Source organism: Falco rusticolus, chromosome 7 (assembly GCF_015220075.1).
Source record: "Falco rusticolus isolate bFalRus1 chromosome 7, bFalRus1.pri, whole genome shotgun sequence".
Lineage (NCBI taxonomy): Eukaryota > Metazoa > Chordata > Aves > Falconiformes > Falconidae > Falco > Falco rusticolus.
In genome coordinates, this window is record NC_051193.1 from 16,072,914 (window position 1) to 16,079,876 (window position 6,963).

Below are 6,963 nucleotides of genomic sequence, written 5' to 3' on the forward strand. Positions count from 1 at the left end.
AGCGCCGACATCTGGAAGACATTTCCTTCCTCTTTCTCTTTTTCTGGTTCAATTACTGAAGCACGCTCTAATGCCTCTTACCTAGCTTCTTTACCTCTGACCATCTCAATAACCATTGTGCAGCCCATATTGTTCCTCCACTCCAAATTCCACAGCTCAGTTTTCACTTGCCACTGTCACCATGTTTCGTGCCTGCTGAAGTCTTCCACTGGTGCATTATTGGAACCGATATTCAAGGGTAACTGGGGTTACAGGTAAACTATGAAACATCTGACCAGAAGAACATTAGAACAGATAGATAGAATTAAAGTATTTCTTCAGTTTGCTTCGTCAGTTCAGAATTTATCACCATCTTAAGATTCTACACTTTTAAAATCAGTAGCTTCCTGGGGGGTGGGGGGGGTGGGGAAACTGGTGAAAAGCTGAACTGATAACTACATGGTTTCATATTCTTGATAAAACAGAAAACTGGCATGTTCCATTTCTTCAGTTCAGCCAAATAAAAACCAATCAAAACTCCTGAATTAAAAACCAAACACCCTGTACTGGGTCTGGCAGAGCCCCACGGCAGCCCCTGTAGCCCCAAGCTTTGTGTTGGTAGCCAGAAGGGTGGTGGGAACACACCAGTGTGTTGCTGCTGCTGAGCAGCGCCGGCCCAGCACCAAGGCTGCCTCTCCAGCATTCCCACCACCACCCCCACATAGGCTGGGGGTGGACAGGATCTTGGGAGGGGACACAGCCGGGACAGCTGACCCACCTATTCCATACGATGTCTGCTCAGACATAAAAGCTAACAGAGAGGAGGACAAAGGGGGGGAGCACTTGTTATTTACATTTGCCTCCCAGAGCAACCACTGAGCGGGCTGAAGCCCTGCTCCTGGCACGTGGCCAAATGTCACCTGCTGATGGGAAGTAGGGAATAACATCTTTTGTCTTCCTTTGCCTCCTTTGCACATGCATTTTTTGCTATTGCTTCATTAAACGGCCTTTATCTTGACCCACAAGTGGTTTTTTCCCCATCTTATATTCTCCCTGCGCCCCGTTCTGTTGAGGAGGGGAGTGACAGAGCAGCTTGGTGGGAACGTGGTGTCCAGCCAAGGTCAACCCACCACAAATCAAACAAACAAACAAACAAACAAAACCCCCACAAACAATCAAAGAAAACCCACAGGAAAGTATTTGTTGCACACCTTCAGCCCATCGTAGAAAGTAAGATATCCCCTTTTGTGTGCGTCCTGGGCACAAGCTATTCGGGGATCAAATGAGCAGGGTTGGCACTGAAACTATGAAACCGTGGTGATCCCGTTCTTGCTCTCTCTGGAATTTGGACGCAAGACAGAATTAAGAAGAAACCATAGCAATTACCTGGCTCCCTTCTCAAAACAGCCTTGTTTGGAAATTACTTTTTGTACTTTAATTTTAACCTTTTTTTATCACTCTTTCCTTAGGTTTATCTAAAACATTACCCAGTAATGAGATTAACCATAGGAATGTGCTGAATTCACATTTTAAAAACCTTGAAACATACCTGACTTTGCAAAAAGCTAAGCTATGACTGACACTTTCATATCTGCTTTTGCCACGACAGAACTTAATAAAATAACACTTTAAGAGAATAAAGACTTGAACAAGCCTTTTGGAAACCCCTGATCAATTTGCAATTAAATCCACACAGCATACCAGCTATAATTTAGTTGTGCTTTCCAATGTGTTCTTGCAGGTGAAATAAACAGATTATTTACGTGTCTACAAAGACGGTGTGCTTCCAGTTTCTTCTGTCCCAAAGCAAAATAGTCATTTTCTTTTCCCGTTTCTGCTAATGGAGAATTGTATGTGATACCTTTTGTGTTCCATATGAGTCGATGTGCAGAAAACTAACTAAATTTTGAGGAAATGTAGTCTTTCTTCATTAATGGGAAGTGAAAGATTGTATCCATGAATCGCTTACTTTTCTCATAAATGCTGAGTGCGCAGTAGGGGCTAATAAGGAAATAATTAAACACACAAACAATAATTAAGCTAATACCTAGCACTGCAGCCCTTCTTTCTCTATAACTATCGTATTTCCAATAGAGTAGTCTTGAATCTTTCCTGCAAACAGCAGAGCAGTATCTTGTGTGGGGCTATATGCTCATGCTCTTTTATGCCTTATGCTACAAATACACATGGCGTAACAATCTTTTTATAGAAATTGATTTATTTGGGGGGTTGGGTGGGTGGGGTTTTTTTGTGTGTGTGTGTGGTTTTTTGTCCTCAGACTGTTACACAAAGAACAGCACCGCCTAAAGGTACTGTGGGTTTTCTATAAAGGCTTAAGTTCAGACACCACTGAGTCTGCCATTTGTCCAGCGCTAAAGCTAACTGTGATTTGCTATCACAATATCAAAAAGTAAGAATTACAGAAATATAAACATCAGAAGCACTGAATTCCTGGCTCTGCAGTGATACTTTCTGAAGTTACAGGCAACAGCATAATAAACCACGTGGAGGGAAAATGGAGTCAGCAGAGTTCAAGTCAAAAACTGCAAAATTTTCACAGGAAGATTAGACATTATCTACATCACCCAGGAATGAGATGAGTTGTTCATCATTTAGAGCCCTTACCTCAAGATGTAACTCAGCCCTGACCAACAGGTGTGCTCTGGTCAAACTACTAAGCTAGCCACAAGTACCGATGGATAAAGTCTATCTGTAGGGCTGTGGAGATTGTCAGCCTAGATGTAAAGGTCCCCTGTGGACTTAAAAGTTTGGGATTCATGTTATTCATGATAAAATCACAGTATAGAGAGGTATTTGGTTCAACATGCAACTTCTCTGTAAAGTGAACCTGAACTTCTAATCTGCAAGTCTATGCTGCTATTTTATGGTTAGAAACCCAACAGTATATTTCAACAGAACCAGCTCACGTGAACAAATGATGCATCACATTCTTTCCAATGCTGTGGTATGTCCAAAAATGCAGTAACTCAAAGACATTTTATAGCTATTGAAAAAAATAACATTATCCTCTCTGCCACTGTAGGAATACTCCACACATAATGAATAAATCTGTAGTTCAGTGAAATCAACAGACCTACTACTATTGATTTTATTAGATCAATGAACACCTGTGTTTGAGCTGCTCCTGACAAAAAACAAAACAAAACCAAACCAAACCTTAAAATATAATCTGGGGCACATTCACCCCATGCTAAACAAACCATCTCCTCCTTATTTAAATTAAAATTCAATTGTGTATCATCTGATTTTAAAAGCAGATATAAGCAATCTTTAGCATCAGACTGCTAACGCAAGTCTGCTGTCATACCCATGGAACTGTAATGATTAGTTTGCATTATGTCAGTGCCTGCTTCATTTTAAGTATTTGACTTTCTTTGAAGTTATATCATGAGCAGTAAGAAATCGCATCCACTGAGCTACTTGTAAAACTAGCAGAATTTTCCTCTTTTTTTTTTCTTTTTTTTTTCTTTTTTTTTTTTTTGTGGGAAGTGCTTTCTCTAGCATTCACAGCAACACCATAGCAAATGCCAGCCAGTCATTACCACATGATGCTATGTCTGTGTGAACATGAAAGATCATTTTTTATTTGTAAAGGTTTATCACACTATCCATTAAAAAAAAAACCAACAAAACAAAAAAAACCCAAAAAAACCAAAAAAACCCCACCACCAAAACCACAGAAGGGGTCCAGCAGTTTAAAAGCAGACTTCGGGGGTAGGAGGAAGCTTTCGTTTCAGGCTGTAGAAACATGAGGTCAGTAGAAGTTTTTTGCCAATTCCTTGCCCTTAACAACAGAACATCTGGTATTGCTACACCAATAGAGGTCCATCTTACTGTCTCTTTTATTTTTATTTAAATTAGCATGCAATAGTTGGCAATGCACACAAAGGCCAGTAGTTTACAGAAGTGCTGTCTAATCCAAAAATACCAATAATACTGAGAGCTGAGTGTGGCTCTATCTTTGCCTCTCATTACTATGCTTAAACCCCATAGTAGAAATACTATCTTGAGATCTCAGGACCAACGTACTGCACATATACAATGCAAGTTAAGGAGGGAGAGAGAGCTCCAGCGCTACATAGCTTTCCTTCAACCTGTTTAAGTTAGATACTTAATATACAATCTTGGAAAAGATTATGAGTTTAGTAACAAACCCTGACTTTCATTAAGGGGATTATTGTATTTTCTATCTCTGCATCTAGTGCTTGATTCAGCAAAGGAAAATGAAATTAGCTCTATGAGGGGATTGCCCCTTCTTAGATGCACAGGTAATTAAGTATGAAACAGGAAAAAGAAAAAAAAAAGAAAAAAAAGGATAACAATTTTAAAGTTATTTAAAAAAAAAATTATCATGAATTGCTACCATCAGCTCTCACTAGAGTGACATTTGGGCATACCAGAAAGAAACAGCAGACAAAGAAACACTGGTAGGAACAAAATTCTTCGTTTTTAGTTTAACAGCATGAAAATGAGATGGTGATCCCATACAGCTATATGTGGCGTCTCACCTTTCCAGAACTCCTCAATACGCTACAGGTTTATAGAATCATAGACTCATTTGGGTTGGAAAAGACCTTTGAGATCATCAGGTCCAACCACTAACCCAGGACTGCCAAGTCCATCACTAAACCATGATACTAAGCACCACATCTACATGTTTATTAAATAGCTCCAGGGATGATGATTCCACCAGCTCTCTGGGCAGCCTGTTCCAGTGCTTGACCACCTTTTCAGCAAAAAAAAAATATTCCCAATATCCAATCTAAACCTCCCCTGGCATAAGAAGGCTTTGAAGCTATTGGAAGATACGTGATTCTATGAACATCACAAGAAATCTCTTATGAGAATCTTCACTCAATAGTGGCACACATACAAGTGCCATTTTGGAAGCATGAGGATTGCCAGAAAAGCCTTTTATGAGCACCTAAATCTCCAAGGGGTTATTGAAACCAGAGAAAGCGCACTAGAGGGAAGCTGCAGAGCAGAAAAGACTTCATGTTGGACGTGTTCCTGTCCAAAAGAGGAGGAAAGACTTTTAAGCTAGCTTTATTTTATTTTTCTGATTTCCTAAAGAAAAAAAGAAAGAAAAGAAACAGCAGAAATGCATCTGTACACAAGTAGGAGCCACACTAAAGTTACACTGGTTTTTAGATGCAAAGAAAAAATACAGGAGCTACAGGGAAATACATCTAAAACTCTCTGTAAATGGACAGTGGAGCTTTCACGTGACTTGAATTACTACTGCCTTTGTGCAAAATCTCCCCCACTGCTGGGACAATCACTGTCCTTTTAAGCACAGCAGCATGGATGGAGTTGCTGAAAATCTCTTAAAGAACAAAGGAAAATGTGGCATTGGGAAACTCTTATTTGGAGAGCATTCTCTTAAGTGTAGTAGCTTATCTTCACATAGCAACAGAAATGCTGAATAATTGCAAAAGATATTAGAGCTAAACAAGGTCCTGTCACCTCCTGAATGCAGTGTGGGTCAGATTCACTCCTGCTAGCACGGCGGTGGGCAAAAAGTACATAGAGGAGGGGATTCATCACAGTGAAAAATAATACTGCCATCTGTGCTCCCTCAGGGCTTCAGCTTTCATTTGATGACAGAGGCTCCATCACAGTCTTGCTGGCAGAGGGTATCTTGCGGAGATGATGAATCAATACATTTTCCAGCTTCCCAGGCTAAACTCTGTCTCCAGCCCCCAGATGGGTGTATCTCTAGGTCCTGCCAGCTGCTGCTGACTGCTATGTTCACCACCAGCCGAGAATACACCCTCCGGCACCTCTCCTACTTGCTTCATCCAGCTGGTGCTTCATCTCCTACATTTCCCTACGCTGCCTAATGCTACAGCAGAGGTGACATTAACAGATTACACAGGAGACTCATTCGGTGCTTCTCCAGAGATTGCAACCCACAATTCAACAGTCCTTGATTTAAACCAAGAGCAACACACGAGTCAGAATCATAACCTAACTTGTGTGTTCTGTATAATAAATGTACTAGGCACAAGGCTGGTAAACCAGCAGCTCATAAATCTGAGTACCAGCTCTGATGCCTTGGAATTTACAGAAATTTTGGATGCGTTTGCCCCATACAAGCTGGAAAGCTATGTTTAGAACTCAATTTTATTTGTTGGATTATGTTAGACACATCAATCTGTATTCAGTTCGCTGTAATCGGTCATATCTACTGAGAGCTATTAGCACCAGTGAGTATTAGAAGGTTCCAAAGTTTTTAATGAGCATCCCAGTGTAACAGTCCTTGCCTTACTGCCCCTTCCTCAGTTTCCCTGTCTGTAAGATAAAGTAGTATATGGATACTGAATGCAACTTTTCTTATTACTGCATTTCATCATTATTCAATAAACATTTTTTAGCACTTTGGCGTTCTTTTTTTGTTTGGTTTCTTAGTTGGAAGTTTTTTTAGTTTTTAAACAGAGAACCTTTTCTGTTCATAAAGGTTAGTATTACTGGTTAGATTAAACTGCAGCATTAGACACCTTACATTGGATTCTCAGATTGGATCTCTACATTTACATGTGGTTTATCCACCTGTGGTCACTAAATTAAGTGGACTGATTTACAGAAGTGCAGGGGGTTGCCAGTCCTTGGTTAGTTCATGGAACCAGCTGACATACCCACTGAATATTGTGTGGGCATGGAAATCAAATAGCATTATTTCACATTTGTGTTGTGCTCACTTTAGTAAACCCTGAACACCATGCAGCCTTCCCCTTTAAACCATAACTCCATTTTCGTATTAAAAGTTAACACTTCAAAAACAGTGTTCTCATTCAGTATGAACACTTCATAATTACATTTTTCTAAAAAGCTGTAATAAACTTTATTTAAGCAAGTGCTTCCTGTTTTATTGCCAACCCCAAACATTGTTCATTTGCAAGCACAAAGTGTCCTCTTGACACGATAATGAAAGTGCATTCATACATGTCAGCTGGAGCAATT